Genomic DNA, 21,948 nt, shown 5'->3' on the forward strand with positions numbered 1-21,948 from the left:
CTGATCAATCTAACTTCGTGGGATACCTCTTAAAGAACTGCCGATGATATTCTATCGATAAAAAGATTCATCTTGTAAATTAATCATAAACTATATAATTAACTTTATAATTAATTTATATTTAATACTATATATATATATATATATCAAATATTCGAAGAGAACAACCACTAAAATCGACAGAGGACCCAACACCACCTAACTGTCTACCAGCAGCAGCTAAAAGCAGCCCGCACCTCGCGTGCGTGCGCTGCTGGCGCGGGCACCAGCTTTGGGACTTTGCTCGGCGATCGAGTAGCCAGCCACCTACTGGCGTGTACTTGTTGTCCGAATATTTCCACGGATTAGGTGGATTATACCTACGACCGTAGTACCCAAATGGTAGGTGCCTATACAGCGGCACTGATAGCGGATGTGGATAATGTAGCAGCTTTGATTTGCCACATGGATTGAGATTTAGGGGTTCCGCCGAAACTTCTAAAATTTGTGTTACATTGAATATTTGAATATATACATGGAGTATTAAATATAGACTAATTACAAAACTAATTGCATAACTTGCGACTAATTTGCGAGACGAATCTTTTAAACCTAATTAGTCCATGATTTGACAGCGTTGTGCTACAGTAAACATATGCTAATGACAGATTAATTAGGCTTAAAAATTTCGTCTCGAAAATTAGCCTCCATCTATGTAATTGGTTTTGTAATTAATCTATATTTAATGCTCCTTATTAGTATCTAAACATTCGATGTGACATAAATTTTAGGAGCGACTAAAGAACCAAACACCCCTAGCTTACCGGCTGCACTTTTTCGGTGAATGAACAATATTTTCTCACAACAAATTAGCAAACAGTACTTTTTAGTCTGGCTTTTCAGCAAAGCGAACAGGGCCGTAACAGCATTTCCAAGTGAGGGGTACGTACACGTACTACGTCGTCAGAGCCAGTGTTGGGTACTCCAAAGTTCAGTGGCTTCGTTCGTTAGCACGAGTATGACTGGATTACAACTTGTGGCGCACTGATGGAAAGTAGGGGAGTACGGAGGAACCCTGACTAATCAGCTACAACCCGGCGCCGAAGATTGGACAGTATCGGTAGGTTTAACACAGAGGTGACAAATAAACCTGTTGGAAATTGACGACAAACGATGAAACCAACAGCAGCTTCCTAGTTTCCTACTGGCATTGCATCATCGCATGGCCCCGGCCCCCGGCCCGGGGCAGGGCAGATGCCAGATGCCACATGCTCCTAGCCGCGATTTTTTGCGGCGCCAGCACGTCGTCGTCCCCAGCCTGCTAGCTTCGTCGTCACCACTAACCAGTCAGGCAGTCACCACGTACACCATGTGGGCTGTGGGCTGTGGCCGCCTGCCTCACCCGGTGGGCTATGGCCGCCATCCTTTCACTCTAAGTTCGATTTAAAAAGGCCCGCGATAGCTAGCTTTGCCTGCTTCCTTGTCCGTGGCTGCGGCGGCCTAGCTGCCGAGAGTGCCGACTTGGTTCCTGGATCACCGGATGATGACTGCACACCGCGCGGGCACTCGCCCGCTTCCCTGGCGCGGACCACGCCAACAGGCAACGTACGCGAGCCACGCTTTCACGGGCGGGGTGATGCCCGCCGCTGCACCCACGCACGCACTCGTTTCTATTCTACCACTGCCAGCTGCCGTGCGCGGCGCAGGACGCGGGTTCGGCTTGGCGAGGTCGACACCCCGACGAGGCGGGGGGGGGGGGGGGGGGGGGGGGGGGGGGGGGTATTCACGAGCGCGCGCCCGAAACTGAAGGACGACGCACGAGCGCGCACAGCTACGCAACGCGAGGACGTCCGTACCTGTTAGTTCCTCCCGACTGTGCACCGTGCATGTAGGTCCGTCCCTATAGCTAGCGCCTAGCGGCCGGCACCGAAGTCGCGAAATACCACGGCATAGGAAAACTGTCAATAACGGAGTTACGAAAATAAAGGAATTTTGGTATTTGAAGTACCTCTCAAAATATTTTTTTTTATGTGGTAGTACTTTAAAAGAGGTGGTCATCCTTAATAACAAGAAAAATTTAGCTAAGGAAAATTAGAACGATAGTAACATGTGCTGCTTTTGTAGCAAGTCAGTGAGTATATCCAATATCATTTTTAAGTGCCATTATGCACGTGTTCCTTTGTTTTAGGCATTCAACCTCCTTAGAGTACAAATCATTTGTTTAACTTTTGGTCTAAGAACATCTCAAAAAAAAAAAACTTTCTATATCTCACTTTCTAAATTATTATTTGGAGAGTCATTTACATAAAAATCATTTTCTATATCTTTTTACTCTCCAACAGTTTTTCCATATCTCGTGCGCACTCTAAAGAGTTATTCTCGTCTTCTATTTTTAGCTAGCGATAAATCCAAAATAAAAGATAGCTAAATTTGGATAACCATTTAGATAAATTATTGAAGGGTAGTTTTCCATCAAAATTCCCATTCCTAGCATTAAAAAATAATTTAGAGAGTCTCATGGAGGTACTCAAAGTAAGAGTCTCGGAATCTTAGATTTTTGTTATTGGCATGTGTTGCATCAATTTTCTAAGCAGTTTGGCTTGGAGACGGATTCAGTAACTTTGCTCTACAAAGTCACATCGTAACTTTTCTTTCATCTCGAAGATCCAACACACTCAGTGATTTGAAGCAAAAACACATCCCACACTTAGCCATTTTAAGCCTGGGCTGCTGAGCACGCGATGCAGCCATGCAGGTAGCATGCGTGCGTGCAAGGCGCGACGCGTACTGGCGCAGGCGGCGCCGCCATCTCCCCGCTCTGCCGCCGTCTGTGTCCACACGCGCTCCTTCCCTTCGCGTTACACGTCGGACGCCATCACCTCGCCCAGGAAAAAAAGAAAAATATGGTTACGCTGTGTCCTCTCATAAAAAAGGAAGAAAACAAAGAGCAGGGCTGTGAACCGAGCGAGATGCTACAAGGACAAACGCGCGTAAACTTGGCACAGCTCGATAGCCAATCGGCGGCAGGACGGGGACGCGATCCGCTAGAGAGTCGTCGAATGAACCAAAGCATCGCTGCTTTGGGGGCGTTCTGGGCTTCTGGCCACAGGGACCGTTGGAGTTGTGCAGACCGCACTCGCAGAGTTGCCAGATTCCCTCTGTAGGAACGGAGTTTTTTTTTTTTTTTTACTGTAGGGATGGCTGGAGTTGAGGGTACCCCTATAGTGGGCGTCCTCGGACCCCAGCAACTCAGCCGCTCCTACAGATAGCACTGTAGGGGCGGCTCGTAACCTGAGCCGCCCCTACAGTTGAGGCTGATCTGTAGGGGCGGCTCAATCACCAGCCGCCCCTGCAGTGCCCATTTGTAGGAGCGGCTGTCACCGGCCGTTCCTGCTGTTCGACTGTAGGGGCGGCTGAATCACCAGTCGCCCCTACTGATGGTGCACGAATAAATAGTAGTCACTCCCTTCTTCCACCTCGGGACACACTATTCTAAAAAAAAGATTGGGAGGCCTTTGGCTCATCCTAAAAATTGCTCTACTAAGGTGGAGGTTTTGATCTCAAATCATTTGGTGGAGAGGCTCTAAAAGGTAAGAAAATGCTTCTTCAACTCTTTATTTGAAGTTTAATTCGTTGGTTAGTGAGTAATTTGATTTTTGGTTTTCTCTCTTTTCCATGGAGCTTGAGCTAATTATGAGTGAAATAGGATCCTAATTTTCACTATACTAGGGTAAATTAGATAGAGAAGTAAGATTGCACCCTTTGTTAGTACATCTTTGTTGATTTTAGTGTAGTATTAGTGAAGTTTGATGCATACGTCATTAAACCTTATATTTAGATCTAGAACTAGGATTTTGTTTTTTTTTTCTTTTTCAATTTTTTTATGTGACTAGGGTTTGCATGTAGGTGAATGTGTAAGATTTTTAATTATTGCTAATGTGTAAAATATCCTCAAACATGGCTACTAATTATCATTTAATATTTATTTTGATTCTTTTCTATAATGTGTGTTTTTAATTAGTTATGTATAAATAGGCCATTAATTAATTATCCTCTACTATGAAATTGGAATGGAGTTTGCATGAAAGGTAGTGGATGAAATATTAAATGTTGCTAATTGTTTTCTTTAAAATTGTTTATTTGAACTAATTAATTTATATTTTAAAATATTTATGCATTAATAGTCAATTAATTAACTATCCTCTACTATCATGGTGCGTGTCTCAGGTATATACAGTTATTCTCGAGTAATATTCTTTCTTTGGTTGTTTTGTTTCTATAAGATGGACTACAGGAACTCTTAGATGTATGGTTCGTTAAGACACGACGCTCTTTTCCGTGATGAGGTGGACAAATTCATCAAAGCCGCAAAGAAGCATGCAACGACATTGAAAGAGAATAGTGACACGATTATTTGTCCCTGCAAAGATTGCAAGAACCTTATTGCATTTCGAGATGTGAGTATCATCAAAGAACATCTTATTAGGAGAGGATTTGTTTTGGACTATACAGTGCCCCAAGCAGAAGCCTGAGAGTGTACATTATGGATACTACACATGTATTATGATGAGTACCATCGGTGGCTACAACAGAAACCCTAATCTGGTAAGTTTGAACCTCTTCGCTCGTAGTATGAAAAGTTCGCATATATTGTGATATAGTAAACCTAAACTTGTTCTCTTGTAGTTGGAGAAAGATAAAGACACGAGAAGGAACCCATACAAGGATGACGAGCTCTTAGAGATGGTCGGCGACCTTTGCAACTTTAAAATAGACCAGTTTGTGTACTATAAATGCACTTATCATCATCTTCTTTTCGACTTAGGTAGTAATCCTCTATACCAACACCTTCGGGAGATTGATAGGCTAGCCCTAGGTCATTGATGACAATGTGGACTTGTGGTATGGTTTGGATCAGACTTTGGAACGGTTTGAACTTTGTTTTGCATGATGGACTTTTGTGAATTATGACTTGTGATGATGTTTAAAATAATGGTCTTGTGTTTATGGATGTATATATGTATATTTGTGGCGGTCAGATTTGAATTTGAATTATATATATATATATATGGTCAGATTTGAATTTGAATTATTTATTTTTTTACTGGAAAATCCACTGTAGGGGCGGTTCTTGATTGAACCACCCTTACAAATACACACAGCAGGAGCGGCTGGTGATACAGCCGCCCTTACAGAAGTACACTACAGGGGCGGCTGATATTACCAGCCACCCCTACAGAGGGCACTGTAGGGGCGGCTGAAAACACCAGCCGCCCCTACAGAGGGCATTGCAGGGGCGGTCAGAAAACCGTTCCTACAGAGGCACCATCTGTAGGAACACCCTGAGAAGGGCGGCTGGCGCAGCCGCCCCTACAGAGGCTCTAGAGCCACCCCTACAGTAACATTCTATAGTAGTGACTTTTAATGTAGAAACTACCATAGTTTCTATAAACATTAATTATACTGTAACTTAAGTGTTTTACGGATGTGACAAGTTAGTTATTGGAGAGAGAGAGCAAAAATTATAAAAATCGGGTATATCGGGGTTATAACCCCGGGGTCCTAAGGCACCGATTAGTTAGCGGGCTGAGCAACCCATAATACGCTAGTTAGCAGAGGCCCAAACGACCGAGGTCCAGCTAAGCCAAATAAGAAGCCGGCCGGGCGCTAAGGCCGGGGTCAGTCACGACCCCTTCCTCCTGCCTTGGTCCCACGGCGCTCGAGAAGCACACGACCTCACCCCTGTCACGACCCCTGAGAGGGACGGGGGGAGATCGAGCAAGGCCAAGTGTGCCTGCTCTGACCAAAGAAAGCACGCCGCACTGACCTTGAAAGGACCGAAGGGACAACAGTCACCTCGATTCGGTCAGACGTCATCCCTGTGCCACGCCACACAAGACAAGACAACACAACACCGCCCAAATACGGTCGAACAAGACACACGTACGATCCCACCTACTACGGGATGGGATACACGATGAGGTCCTTGATTTAAAGGCCATCCAGACTGGCGGAGAGCCACGACCCCAGCGATCAGGGTCGAAGCCTTCAGCTCCTTGTTGATATTTCTTAATGTCTATTGAAGGATTCTGTAAGCGCACTGAACTATCGCATAGCACTTCGCTCAATGAGTGTCGAGTGTCGAATTTATAATTTATCCCACAGGAAGGCGAAAGGCTAGAATCTATACAGGACTAGGATTTGCTAAAGGTAGGTTCTAAGCTGATCCTAGGTAGATGGACGATAGTGAAGGATGAGTGTAAACTACCTAAACTAACTACTATTTACAAGCTAACCAGAGATAGCTAGGTGGGAGAGCTAGCGATTTATCTTTCTAGTAACTAATGGTAAACAAATAACTAGGAGAAATATGATAGTACTTCGGGGCATAGCCCACCTACCAACTAGGAGAGTTAAATAGATAAGGTCTACCACAAGCCCTACGATTTAATAACCAGACCTATCGTGGGGGACGTCGATATGAGCAGAGAGAGACATCAAAGGATGGGACGATAAGGCCACGTGTTACATCTCGAATTTTGTTGAATACATGACAGCAGCAGTAGAAAAAGGATTATCAGCGTTGGTTAGAAGAGCAAGAATACCGACGTCAACAGGAAAAAAGAGGTATGAAAGAATACAAGCCGAATCACATTAAAATTGTCCTTTCTTCAGACATTGCTAGAATGAAGGTTTGAAGCTGCCTACCAGAAATAACTGTCCGGAATGCAGCGAACAATATTAGGAGTTTAGGCAATCTCAAGCCAACCGCCAGTCTATCCATGCTCAAGATGCGTATCATCATAGTAACATGGATTGACGCTTAAAAATAGAAGTTTTTATGATCGACTTAGAAAGCGAGTTGTTGATCAAAACTGGGCTGATTATGAAGAATAAAGTAACAAGGAAGAATATGTTTGGTAGGAAGGCCAATGGTGTCCAGGAGGTTTGACAAGAAGCTAGAAAAAAAAGAGTGCAATGCCTAAGGAACAGAGAGCTAGAATAGGCTCAGGTATCTAGTAGACCTCAAGTGTGGCGTGCTAAACAAACAGCCGATAGAGGGCAACCATCGGCTAATATTCAAATGGCTTTTCTATTACCATCAGAATTTAGAGCTCCAGTGGATCAAGAAGTTTATTTAGATTTTGATGAATCAGAGTATGAAGAAATAGTTGCCAAGTTGACAGTTATATAGCAGGCTATATTGGATAAGCCAGTCAAGCATCGGCACTTAAAGGCTTTAATGTAAAGGGTTTTGTTGATGGAAAGCCAATGAACAAGATGTTGGTGGACGGAGGTGCTTCTATCAACCTTATGCCTTATACCACTTTTCATAAACTTGGTAAGAGACCAAGAGATTTGATTGAGATTGACATGATGCTTAAGGATTTTGGGGGTAATGTATCTAAGACCTGGGGGGCAATGAACGTCGAATTAACAATCAGAAGTAAGACTTTGCTCACCACATTCTTCATTGTTGATGGAAAAGGTTCATACAATCTACTCCTTGGTCATGACTAGATTCATGCAAATTGTTGTGTGCCATCAACCTTGCATCAATGTTTGATTCAATGGCATGGAGATGATGTTGAGCTGATTTGCGCTGATGAATCTGTGAGTATCACAACAGTCGATCCAGTATATTGGGAGCTAGAAGACTTCGAGTGTTTTTCTAGCAAGCTATGGGAAGGAGGCTTCATTAAGATCAGTAATGAAAGCCAATAACCGATCCAAGCAATCGGCTCCGAGAGTTTGTTTTAATGGATAATCCAATAGATGGCACAAGTGTTAAGTTAGGGCATGGCTTCTCGTTAGCCAGTGGATTGAAGGAGATAGACCTTGGTCCTAAAGATAGGCCTAGGTCACGAATCCTGAGTGCAAGATAGAGTTGATAAATTTATTGAAGGAAATTTAAAGGTTGTTCTGCTTAATGAGATGCTTAGCCTGGATCAATCGATTGTTTAATTTTTGGTCTGAAGAGTTCTGGTGCAACTTGTCAATAAGCGATCGATGAAAAATATTTGAAGAAATATTATTCTAGAATTTAGATCAACACTTGATAGCCAATTTGTTTAGTCATCGGCTCCAATAGCCGGTACCAGAAGGGTATCGTCCGTAGTTCAACATCAACTGCAAAAGGGAGAAAAACCGATACGAGATGTATCACCTATAGAGCAAAAACAAACACAAGAAAAAATCATGACACTACAGAAAGTACATAGATACAATCATGGGAAGGCAGAAGATTTTATTCATTGATTAGTTTTGCCCTAAATACAAACTAATCGACGGCATTGTTTACCACATCCTGAGCAGATGTGATGTCCACAATGGCCTCCGCTGCATCGACGAACTCCACAATCAAGTCCTCGTGCACCTCAGGGCCATTGCCATTGGGAAGCTAGTTTCCATGGTGTGGAGCTCGTGCCCGGTCTGGACTTGCGTCGTGGCCAACGCCACTGACGCGCCATGACGAACACCATGAAGGGCGATCTCTTGGACACGGGCCAGAACATTATGGAGGCAGGCGTTGATGAGGGGGCCTCGGGTGTTGATGGCATCGATAGCCACATTCGCCGCCAGTTGGAGGGACTCCAACTGCACTGTTAGAGCTAGCAATCATAGGAACAGAAGAGCTATCAATATAAAGATATTGGAAATTAGAATAAATGCGTTCCTAGAATTCATCTTACCCACCACCATGGTGTCGGACTCGGCTAGCCATGCCCGAGCGTCGCTGGCCTCTTCTTCGACGGCGTGAAGGGCGGCTTGAGAGACCCCAAGGTGGATCTCAAGCTGGCCATTTTCTTGAGTTGCCTCAGAATAACGGTCTTAGGCTGCTTGGAGGAAACACCGAGCGTCGTCGCCGTTGTAAGAGTCGAAGGAATCAGACAACGAGGAGCATCAGAGGGCTCGCCGCCCCTAGGGAGAGAACGAAGACTATCATTCAAGACAAACTTATGAACAAGTTAGAAAAGGCCATCGCCTAGAACAGAAGATATTGATCTCACCTCATACATCATAGGCGCTGGTTCACCGGCATGTCCTCCTCTGGAATCTCCTCCGCCACACGTTTGCCTCGGTTGTCCTCGCTGAACATGAAGTTGATTGGATCTACAAGAAGGGGAAGAAGGCCACTATATAGTTTGCGAGGGCAGAGAAGTGCAAAGGAATAGGAGCAGTTGCGAATGTAGATGTGCTCGAGGCCAGAGCCCTCGGCTGGTATTTGAAGCCACAGAGCGAGGAGGTGGACGCCTCGGGTCGTGCAAAAGGCAACCGCAATTAATAGAAGGTGAAGTGCCACCTCACTGATGGTGAAGAGAATACAACATTTGGTGACTAAGGGCAGAAGATCGAGGGGTTCTCTTAATGAAGGCCGTGTTTTCTGACTTAATTGGATCAAGGATAGAAATCTAGAATCGGCTATTTTCAAATCAGCTCTTTAGCTGAAACAAGAAATACAATGAGGTGACAGAAAGTATGGTTATCATTGATTCTACACAAGATACATGTTGATATACAAATTAAAAGTCTAGAACATTCTAGATTGCTTTCAATACTTCTACCTGGATAGCATTAACTTCTATGATTTGTTGCTTGTCTTCTTCGGCTGATCCTGGAATATCCTCAAGGCTGCTGCGGATGACCCTGCCTTCCCTGACCTTGGCCAGCAGTTCTTATTTCTTTTGCTTAATGACATTGGGTATTTGGGCTAGGTTGGACTTGTGGTGATCAATGAGAAATTTTCCCTTCTCTAGTTCCTTCTCTAGTTCTGCATGCCTAATTTCTAGTTGGGTCAGCTCTAGATCGATCCTGAGGGAGGAGTTCTTTAGATCGTCGATCAGTTGTATCAGCTCTTTGGCCTCTTGCCTATTGGAGTTCCTCTTGGCCAATAAAGCTTCACAGTTGGACAGATTCCTCTGAGCCTTTTTCGCCTTTGGGACTTGATCTTCAATAATGGATAAAGATGACAAGACTCTGGTAAGAACTGGGAATAAATTATCTTTAATAGCTAAGAAGACTCTTTGTATTGAATCATTGTCTTAGACCAAATCGACTATATTCTTCTCAAACATTGGCAATATTTCCTTTAGCCAATTTCTGGTCTCTTCTGATAAAGCTTCCTTAGAGGAGGTGGTTGATGAGCTAATTTCATCTTTGTCTAGATACTCCTCAAGATTGAAAGAGTAGCTCAGAGCTAGGAGATTGAGTGCCTATATATATAAGAAAATCTTGATTAGGAAGATTGGATCAGTTTATAATGAATTGTGAAGTGGATATAGTACCTTTTTTGTGGCATCCTCTATCTGAAGAGAAGGGACGGCTGATGATGCACCAATGATGTCTGGTTGAATTGGCTCTGAACTTTTAACATTGGTATCTATAAATATCATGGAAAATTTTTAGTTCATTATTATTGTAGAAGGATAAAAGGGATATATGATTTTCTTACCATCAGTTGTATGCTGAACTGGGGAATTGGCAATATGAGTGTCAACAACTAGATCATTCTCAACGTCAATAGGATCATTGTCAATAGGTGGATTGCCAGACTCTTGCTCTTGCATGGGTGTTTCCTCAGAGAGTATCTGACATGATAAATGGTCAGATGAAGGGTGAAAGCTAAATAAAAATCAAGAATTAAAAAAATACCTTAGCAACATCAGGTGGTGAAATGGAAGGACTTACATCTTCTGCTATCTTGGAAGCATTAGTTATTTCAACTAAAATTGGCTTCTTTTGAGGATCGACCGATGAAGGTTCAGTTGATGCTGACTTGAATGCCTAGGAAAATAGTTCCGCACCCAGAGCCGATTGGGATACAATGGTTGATAACTGTGAAGAAAGAGGATTAGCGGTTGAATATCATTTTGAGGAAAAATGAATTGTTTACCTAAGTAGGTGATGGTCTCGTTCTGTGGAGTGTTTTTCTAGTAACGGTTTTTTGGGTTGTCCCTTGGGCCGCCTTGCGCTTTGAAGATTGATATGTTATGATGGTGGAGGCAACATGAGTTTTCATCAGCCGCTTCAATGGAGGCGTAGTTGATCCTATTCTTGAAACTGGGCAATGTGGCTGATAATCTATGGGGTGCCCTTTCCTGTCTAAGCTTGGGGGATTGAATTCGATGTCCTAAAAAAGTCTGCTAGAATAGTTGGCAGGGGAGTTCATCGAATATTTTTTCTAAAAAAGAATGGTAACTTACCTAATTGTCAGAAGCATCTAGGATGAGCCAGCCCACAGAAGATATGGGAGTGCCATTCTTGCCACCAAGAGTCAAAAAGGTTGGAAGAGAAGTTGACTCTTGTCCAGTCAAGCAAGTAAAGAGAAGGGAGATTTGATCCTAGTTGGAAAACTCCAGAGGTTTCCATTACTTCACTGATACCTTCTCTTGGTCTCAGTATATCCTTGAAGAACAGTTGAGGAGGCAATTGACCAAGACCAAACTGATGAGCTATAAAAGAAGGGGTGTAAAACTCATAGGTTGGAAGGCTACCTAGAAGGAAGGAGCCTGTAGCCATTTTGCCATGACCATGACGAAATTCGGCTAGAAGAACATAGGGCTTGATGAAGGAATTGAAGATTGCAGCCGCTGTCTTGTCCGAACAGCCCGATTCAAATCAAAATTTGAATGGGAAGATCAGCTCATTGTTCTCATCCTCATCATAGGGTAGTCAAGTCAGGATATCTGCATCAAACCCTCTATAAAACTTTTTGAAGAGATAGCCAACATCGACATCAATTGTTATGGTCGATGCAGCCTCACCATATCTCATACACTGATGGGTTCTTCCTTCTTCGCCTCTATATTCTTCATCAAAGTTAGAGGAAGGAAAACTTAGGTTTATGAGATCAGGCCTTACAATCTTGTGGATATATAGGTTCAGCCATAGTTGTATCAACCACCAAGGGCCACTGATAGTATGCACTAGTTCATTCTTTAGTAATTGGGCAGCTCCCTGGTGCATCAGATGATAAGCAGCTCCTAACAGATACTTTCTAAGAGGAATATCCTTGCCTACTACCAAATGCTCTGCCATGAGTTTGTGATTATAAGTCAGTCCACAAGATGACCCATAGAAGATGAATCTCTCTAACCACAGTTTAGAAAGGCTACATATTCTTTTTCGCTAACAGTTGATTCGTCTCCGATGTGGTTCAGAATGTAACTTGTCCATCCTATGTAGTCTAATATTTTGGCTAATTTCTTGGATCCAACACTTAAGAAGTCATAAGGCTGCATTGATCCTGTTATTCTAAGGCCGGTCAGCATATAAACATCGGTCAAAGTGATGGTCATTGGGTCGTGACAAAAAACAAAGGCATTTAGGGTGTTGGACCAGAAATAAAGATGCAGAGATTAGGAGTGGATCTTTCCTCTCCATTCTAGACAACAAGAGTGTCAAGCATTGATTTAGGTCATAAAGCTTCCAATCTCTAGCCTTTTTCTCGGACATCGTACGAAACCAATCTCTCCATCCTCTGGGCATTTGGGCCAGTTTCTGAAGGGAGTTTTGGTATTATAGGAAGACAAACCTACTACAGATTGTTTAAAGGGGATTGGGTTGGTTTCTTGATAGTTAAAATCAGATGGATTAGGGTCACCCATAGGCCCAAGAAAATAGACATTGGGAGCGACGACCGATGGAATCAAGATTTCGTTCCTCATTTCCTAGAAACCAGATAAAATAAATTTAAGAAGAAAGGAAATGCAGGATAGCAACCGATACTTTGAGAATGGGAACTTGAAAGCATACCTCAGGGACATGGTCACTGGTCGCTATTACAACCAAAATAGATTTGAATCTAAGGAAGATCATTTGAATAAAAGCTTGGCAGAGGATTTGGTAGGGTTGAGGCTTTGGCGGTGGCGACGTCGGCTGTTAAGATTTACTTGAGAAAGAAGGGAAAAGCAAATGGGCCGAGTGAGTTGAAAAAGATACTATTGGGATATTATATAAGACTCAGACCAAGAAGTCAGGAGGCACATATATATCTCAGAAGAAAAACAGTTACGACGCGGTAAACAGATAAATAGGAATTTTGAAATAAAATTATTTTATCCCAAAATTGGGGGGCATGTGTTTACACCAAAAGTTGGGAAGAAGAACGTGGGAACTCAAAGCTTCCAAGATTGTGTCAATTAAGGAATCGATTGCATAAGGGTCGATATCAGCTGATTCAGATGCGACACTGGAATCGGCTCTCCTCGAATGACGTCAGCAGGTAACGACAAAGAGCTACGGTTGGCGTCGGGAAATACATATCGGACTCTATAAAAAGGAAAAGATTAGGGTCCAAGTTATGTTGAGTTAGGAATGTTTTCTTTTATATCAAAGAATTGTAGTGAGTCGTACTTGATTAGGATTTATGCTTAGGCTTTGGCTATAAATATTGAACCCGGCTATTGTAAAGAGATCATCCAATCAATCAAATACAATTTACTTTTTTGGCTCTGTGCCAACCCTTAGGAGTAGGAGTAGTGTAGATCTCGATGAGTTCTTCAACAAGCAGGGCTACATTAGTCCGGCTGACCTCTGGCTTGTCTGTAAGTACCGTCATGGCTTATACTTCCATTTATACAGCTACATCGGTTAAGTTTGACCTCCACTGCGAACTCTAGTATAAGCTAGTTATTGACTCTTGTCTAGTTCACGTATGACTGCATCAATCCGGTCGACCTCCACTGCTCGAATTAGATTAAGGTCAAGTTATAGGCTCTACCTAAGGGTGACAACCTTCGAGTAGATTCATTAAGTTACTGATCTTGCTGATATTCTTATTGCTATTAGTTTGTAGCAACATCAATCTACCCGGTCGAGATCGATCTAGATTGGCATCATATCCTTTTAGTCTGTTGTTTGCTTTATCACAACATGATGTTTCTTACTTTGAGTGACGGGTTATGTTTCATTGGCTGTTCTATTTTGATCTTGATCATGCATAGTACGCGATCAAGCCACGTATGATCTTGAAGAGGTTTGCTGGCTAGTTCAATCTGGTCTATGGTTCGCTATTATGGCTGCAATGATTTGGTCGATCCCCACTGATGGCACTGTAGATTGGAGGACGCTAGTTAGTAGGTTTGTTCTCGATCAGTTGTGACCTTAACTGTTTGCTATGCCTGCATCGCCTAAATAGCCAATCGCCTATGCTTTAACGTCTACAGTGTGCATACATGATTCTGTTAAGCGTGAATAGATCAATGTACTTTAAGGATTTGATTTGTTGTATTTATCATGGCTACAACGATCTAGTTCGAACCCCACTATTAGAGATAGTAGGTTAAGTCTGATGAGTCTATAGCTTTATTCATGTGAAATAGTCAATTGTTCACACGCTCTAGTTCCTTTTGACCTGAATTGGCTATTTTAGCCGATTCGCTTAAGCCTTCACATATAGCATGTCTTTCAAAAAGCCTATCAAAGTATAAATGGTTTTACGAATTCTTTGGTTTTAGTTTGTTATTATCATCATAGCTGTCATCGATCCGGTCGAACCTCACTATTGATGGTATCAGATTAGATCTAGAGTGTTTGTAGGTCCATTTGTATTAGATGGTTGATTTGTTTTGCATGTTATATCCTTTCTTGATTAGATTTATTGGCTCAATGATTCACACTAGTAATATCCACCTAGTTGATGATCCCATTTACAACTATGGGCATTATACTTATCAACATAAAATCAGTCGCGATCCATGAGCTTTATGTCCGTAACAGCCGATTTCTATGCGTATCGGCTATTTAGTCGATTTCCCCGTCTGGCTGCTCCCAAAGCAACACACTTGGAACTATCTGGGCAAAGACTGGCATGTTCCACCTTAAATTACTGATAAATTTTCTCTCCTTATTAATTGCAGGTCAAATTGACTGGCACGCCTTGGGAGGAATTCACAAGATCGGTTACTCCTGCGTTGAAGCCAAGCGGATTTTCGAGCTCATCCTAAGCAGATCCTTCTAGCTTGCTATGTGTCGACACATTTTTGTACCGACAACATGTTTTAGCAAATGATTTACAGCGTAACATCGAGGGTGTTACATCTCTTTCTCTCTCTCTCTCTTTTTGAACACTAGAGCTTTTTGCTCTTTTATTCTCTCTTACCTTTTTCTGTAGCCCATGCCTCTCTTTTGATGTAAGATAGCTAGAGAGGTAACTTTGATTCTCGTAGAGCAATAACAAATGGAATGTGGTTGTGTATCCCTAGTGTAGGAATAGCATACATGTGTGGGTGTACGTGATCTTGGTCAAAAGGCATGAAAAGTTTCTCTACTCAGATCAACAAAGCTTGAAAAATCTCAAAACAAACAACTTTTATGGTGGCTTTATCATGTATGAATGTGTAAGTAAATATTTAGCTCTGGTAGGAGTTTATCACCATTGAGGAATTTCTAGCAAGAGAGTTTTAGCATTTTGCAAAACAAGACTCCAGGTTGTCTTTACTATTCCTCAGATAGGTTCAAAGATTTACTCTAATCATGACTACAACACATATCACAAAAGCCTATTCTTGGTTCTAGCATTTGCAACCCACGAAAGCATTCAACTTAAGATGTACTCTAAGTTTATCATGCTCAAAACTTAAGAAGTATAAGGTTGTATGACAAGCTTTTGCAAAGTTTCACAAAGCAACTATTCATCATCAATTTTATCATCATTTTATTAGAGCAGAGTTTTTCTCAAAATAAATTAAAGGTAGTCCTCTCTACATTCTATGATCATGAATATTGACACATAAAGCAAACATGATTGTAAAGAGATGGTTTAAGATTTTCATACCTGAGCGGGGAGAGATGGCTCCCCCAAGCTTGCCTTTTGCATAGGTTGGAATGTCTTCTGGTGGCTTTTTTTATTCTTTTCTTTATTGACTAACTAATACTACTAAAATGCATAACTGACTAGCTAAACCTATAACTACTAGATAACTTATTTAGTAGGGATGCTATTGAATTTTCTTCATTAATATTAAATATTATATGTATATATATGTGTGTGTTGCTTTAATGAATATCTATCCTATCAAGCATTAGCTAATACAAACTTTATTTATTAACATAGAGTAGCTAAGTGCAACTAACCTATCATGCAATGTAAAGCAACTTTATTGGAAATGAAATGCAACTAACAAAATGCGATAAATGAATGCAAGGAATAGAAAACTTACCTTCGTGTCGGGCTCAAGGTCATTCGTCCTTGGGTGGAGGCGTTTCCTCTTGTTCCACCATGGAGGTCTTGTCAAGATCAGAGTTAGGAGATGACGAGTTTGAGGAAGGATCTTTCTTTTTATGCCATCTCTTTCTATTATTCTTTTCTTGACATTCTTCTCCGGTTCTTTAATCGGTTTTGGTTTCTTAATCTCGATTCTCTTCGGATGCTTCTTCTTTTCCTATTTCTTATCAGAGGGGTTGTCCAAAGGCAAAAGCAAATATTTCTTTTCTTCCAGCAAAGTGGAATTGGATTTGCCCAAAAGCCACATATATGCAAGCATTTGTAGTGTTAAGGAAAGGACAACCAAGGATTAAAGGTGTATCCTCAGCATTACCCATGTCCAAGATCATAAAATCAATAGGTACATAGGCACTCCTAACATTAACTAATAAATCAGTGGCTACTCCCTCGAGATAGCAGGTGGATTGATCAGCCAATTGTAAGTAAACTGATGTTGATGCTAGGGGCATATAAAACAGCTTATCATAAGTTTCCTTAGACATGATGTTTATACTAAACCCTAGATCATAGATGGTATTATTAAGTGTGGGGTCCTATGGAACAAGTAATGATGGGGCTTCCAAGATCACCTTTTTTTAATAGGAAATCCCCAACCATTCTCAGAGAAGTCATACCTTGCCGTAACAAGGTTGGCTGTTTCCATTGTTCCCTTAGGTTTACCAAGAATTCTATCATTTTCATAGGATGGGATAGCAACAGCAATTTGAGCTAATTGGGTTTCTATCATCTTATTGAAACTAAGTTGATTCTTTAAGACAAAAGAAAATTCATCCAATTTAGCATTTATGTTTTCCAACATCTTGTCATGAGCATTTAACTTTTTAGTAATGCTATCGGTCATTCTACTTTGACTATAAATAGGATCTTTCAAGAAAGCATAACTATTGTTACCCTGATTATTCAAACGAGAAGAAGAGTAATAATTAATACCTCTCTAATTGTTGAAGCGCTGATTCCAGCCTTGATGTTTTGGACAAAACCCATTGTCGGTGTTGACGAAGTTGAGGTCCTCTTGGGTTTCGGGGTAGGAATTGCCCGAATGTCCAACATCTCCACAGACTTGACAAGTCATGTGGGAATCCATGACTTTGAGTGTCTCTTAGGCACTCACCTTCTCATAATGATCCACTCGCTTCGCAAGTAGATCCATCTTGGCTGCAAGCATGTCAATTTCTTTAATTGAATGCATACCTCCTTTATGGGGTTGGAGTTGATTGTTGCTCCATCCTGGGTTGGAGACCATCTTCTTGATCAGTGTCTTTGCATCTTCAACACTCAGTGAAAAGAATGCACCACCAGCAGCAGCATCTAAATGGCTTCTATCTAATGGCACTAATCCATGGTAGAAGTTCTAGATCAAAAGCAGTCTTCCATGCCATGGTGTGGGCATGCAGAGACGTACTCTTGCATTCATTCCTAAGCCCTCGGCTAGTTGTTGAAAACTAGAGATTTTATTACGCAGAGCATTAGTCTTCCCCATGGGAAAAACTTAACTAGGAAAGCAATGGAACACTTGTCCTAGGTATCTATAGCATTGCGGTTAGAGTAAAACCATTGCTTAGCCTTTCCTAACAAAGACAAGGGAAAAGGCAAAGACATATAGCCTCTTGACTCACTCCCTTAATGGTGAATGTGCTACAAATCTCCAAGAAATGTTGGAGGTGAGCATTTGCATCCTCATGGGCTTTCCTACAAAATGGACTAGCTTGAACCATCATAATTAATGCTGGCTTAAGCTCAAAGTTAGCGTCCCCATTGATAACATTAGGTCTAGTGGCTACATTAGCTGCCGAGGGTGCAGAAAAATCATGAATGGACTTGTCGGCCATGATCGTGTAGGGTAGTGATAGGATATGAGGAAAAAAGGATAAACTACTTAGGATAACTAAAAACAACCTAGCTAACAAATTTAGCCTTATAAATTCGATGCTAGTTGCCTTCCCCGGCAATGGCGCCAGAAATGCTTGTTGATATTTTTAACGTCTATTGGAGGAATCTGCAAGCACATAGAACTATCGCGTAGCACTTTGCTCGGTGAGTACTGAGTGTCGAATTTATAATTTATCCCACAGGAAAGCGGAAGGCTAGAATCTATACATGACTATGATTTGCTAAAGGTAGGTTCTAAGTTGATCCTAGGTAGGTGGACTATAGTGAAGGATGAGTGTAAACTACCTAAACTAACTACTGTTAACAAGTGAACCAGAGATAGCTAGGTGGGAGAGCGAGCGATTTATCTTTCTAGTAACTAATGGTAAACAAATAACTAGGAGAAATATGATAGTACTTCAGGGCATAGCCTGCCTACCAACTAGGAGAGTTAAATAGACAAGGTCTACCACGAGCTCTATGATTTAATAACCAGACCTATCATGGGGGAATACAGAGGATGGACAAAGCTATCACCACTTGCCACCTACCCCAATCTATCCGGAGGCCTAACCGTATCCACAGGTAATTTATAGCCAAAGCACCATGCTTAATCTACAGGCTTACTACTTTGATCCGGGCTTCGATGAAATGAGATCAAAGCACCCTAACCAGACGATGGAACCGGTACTAACGAAAGACTACTAATAATAAGATAACCTATGCTACTAATGCTAAACAATAAGCACCTAAGCTCACTAATGATGAACACTAATGACTAAGTACTTAAAGTAAAGCAAGCAATACTATAATAAAGTACTAAAGTAACGCATAAATAAAAGAATTACAAAGGAGCTATACCAGACCCAAAAGACTCTTATGGACTCTGAGAAGCTTCGCACAGGACGGCTGGCAAACCACCACTATGTCTATAGTGCCACCACGGTCGGCACAATACCACCACATCACATCCTGCCACGACATGGCCACAAGACCATGACGATAGCCACGTCCAAATGACAGCATAGCTTGTAAGCCAAGTTAGCTAGGACCTCCCTCAGGCTCATGGCCCTTCGATCGGGAGAACCTCCTTTTTGTACAAGCCCTAGCCCTGCACTCTATATAAGGATGGCTAGGTCACCACATTCTAGATCCTCTACTCATTCATTCATCCACTCTATCGTAAAGGCTCCTGAAGCTTCCCTTTGGGTAGCCCATCTCCAAGCTTAGGTTCTCCACCTCTTCCACCATTCTTGCACCCCCCATTGTAAGAACTTCAGAGCATTCAAGCAAGGAATACGCACTCAATCATCTCTGAGACTAGACATAGGGCTCTGGCCTAAACCAGTATAAATCCTTGTATCTTTTGGATGCTACCATTGTCTTCCTAGAGCAGCATGACAATCGTATAAATTTACTAGTCTGATTTACAAAACACCAACAGGGTCTAAGTTAAAAACCATGTCTACATGAGAACCAAGACATGAATGGATGTGATTGGTAGAGAATGGAGAGAGAATGCATGTGATTGGATAAAAAATTGTTATGTAGAAACTATCCATTGGGACCATGAAATCTATATGTAGTGTTTATAGAAATTAATAGGTATAGAAACTACATGTAGTTTCTAGCATTAGGACTACCCTTAGCATTCACATTCATGCATGGCTGCGTTTGGAAAAGAAGAAGAATTTTAGGGCAACAAAAAAGGATAATAAGTTTTTTTCGTGTGTTCAGACATTTATGATAATATTATTTATAATCAACTTTTTAGTGTCACTAGGGGATTACTCCCCACCTTAGTATATATTATTTATAATCATATTTTTATTGTAGAATATCACTGCCAAACAATAAGTATCAAGCAATTAGGTTGTCAACGGAAGACATGGGGGTGGCCAGCTAGTAGGTAACTGATCAACACCTGGAGACCTGAAGTGTGCAGAATACATTCATGGCTGCGGCCGCTGCATTCTCCATCTTTGGATTCCCATAATCTTGATTATTTTGGCTTCATCGGAGTCATATTTCTTTGTCTTGCTCTGGCTACGGCCGATGCATTCTCCATCTTTGGATTCCCATAATCTTGTTTATTTTGGCTTCATTAGAGTCCTATTTCTTTGTCTTGCTCCAGCAAAGCAAGATGCAGGAAATTGTATTCCATTTGACGGTGAGGTCGACGCCGGTGCTACCAACGGTTCCTCCCTTCTCCCATGCTTCAACAATAGATGAAAGTTCAAGAGGACTGAAAGTTTATCTTCAACCTCCACCTCTCCTCCTCAAAGCAACCATGGCGAAAAAAATCTTAGAGGGGCTCTAGGAGGCTCCAAGGGGTCAGCGACAATACACTACTAGGAATATCCACTTCTATGACTACCAGTTTTCATCATTGAAGGAGACAAATTTGTCATAATTTCAGTTTTATGATGAATTTATGAGGAAAAATGGTTTGTCATAGAAGTTGCCTCATTCTTGTAATTCTACGATGATTCTAGAAAATCATCATAAAATTGGATAGATCTATGATGAAAACTGATCGTGATAGAACTGCTTTAGCATGCGTGGTAGGGGGCAGCCACGCTGGCGGTTGTTTCCGCTGGAGATGTTTTCCACGTGTACCTGTTATAGTCGGTTGCATTGGAGATGGTTCAGGTACATTTCACCTTGTTATTGGACAATGTGGCCATCTTTGGTTTTTGCACATTTCGAGTTCTTATTGGACCACGTGTCAGGCCCCTGTTGTTCCACGTGTCTGTTTTCTATTGGCACACATGTCGTGTTGTGGTTGGGTCACGTGTCATTTCTTCATTGGACCATGTGTCATATTTTTATTGGTCCACGTGGCCGTTTCTTATTAGACCACATGTCACGGTGCTGTCCGTCCATGTTTTGTTTTTTATTCAGCCATGTGGCTTTATGGCTTCCTTTCACATGTTAGATTTTTATTAGCCCAGATGCCATGACATGGCTATTTCACATGTCTTGCACTGGTTCGTCCACATGTCGCATTTTTATTTGATCACATAGCCTGCCCATGTTCTACCATGTGCCTAACAATCAATTCATCATAAAATAAATTCAAGATCATCACTACTGCATAGATTGACTACATAATTATTCAACGATGTCTACATAATTATTCTACATGACAATCAAATATAATAAATTACTGTTTACACATCAGCAACAACCCACTGATAGTTTCACCACATCAAACCAGCACATGAGTACGCACATCAAACCATAAATGCTCACTACATCAAGCCAATAGAGTTCATGACTGAGAGTTACCAGAAGAAGAGCTGAAGCGCATGATATCCTCACGTAGCTTATTGTACTCCTGTTGTTGTATCTTGAACTCCTCAAACTCCCTTTTAGTCTTTTCTATCTTCCTCTTTAGTTCATCCACTTGTTCGACAAGGTTAGCAAAACTTTCCTGCTGAGCACAAGCTGTTCCCGAAGCATTCTCTCTGTAGATGTCTCTGCTCTAGCGGAGCTTGTTGGGATACCAGCATTCTTAAAAAAAAGGGTGTTGCGGCTGATCTAAGAGTGGACCTAGCCATGGGAAAGGCAAAGGACCATGGGAACAACATCAACACTTGTCATTGGTTCATGCCGATTAGCAACAGGTTCTACTCACATAGTTTTCATAGCTTCCTATGGAATTCAAGCAGTAAACATTAGGTTACAGATAGTGGAAGAGGACTTTAATTAAAAACCCAAGAGATTAGTTCATAACAAGAAATGCATGATTCATATTGATATGGATTATGGGGCTATTTCGATCTTGGCCACACATAGCCACACTATGGCGAGTTGTGGCGGTGGCAGGGTTTTCATCCATCACACTCTTGTGGCTCATTCTCTACTGA

Source organism: Miscanthus floridulus, chromosome 6 (assembly GCF_019320115.1).
Source record: "Miscanthus floridulus cultivar M001 chromosome 6, ASM1932011v1, whole genome shotgun sequence".
In the NCBI taxonomy this organism is placed as follows: domain Eukaryota; kingdom Viridiplantae; phylum Streptophyta; class Magnoliopsida; order Poales; family Poaceae; genus Miscanthus; species Miscanthus floridulus.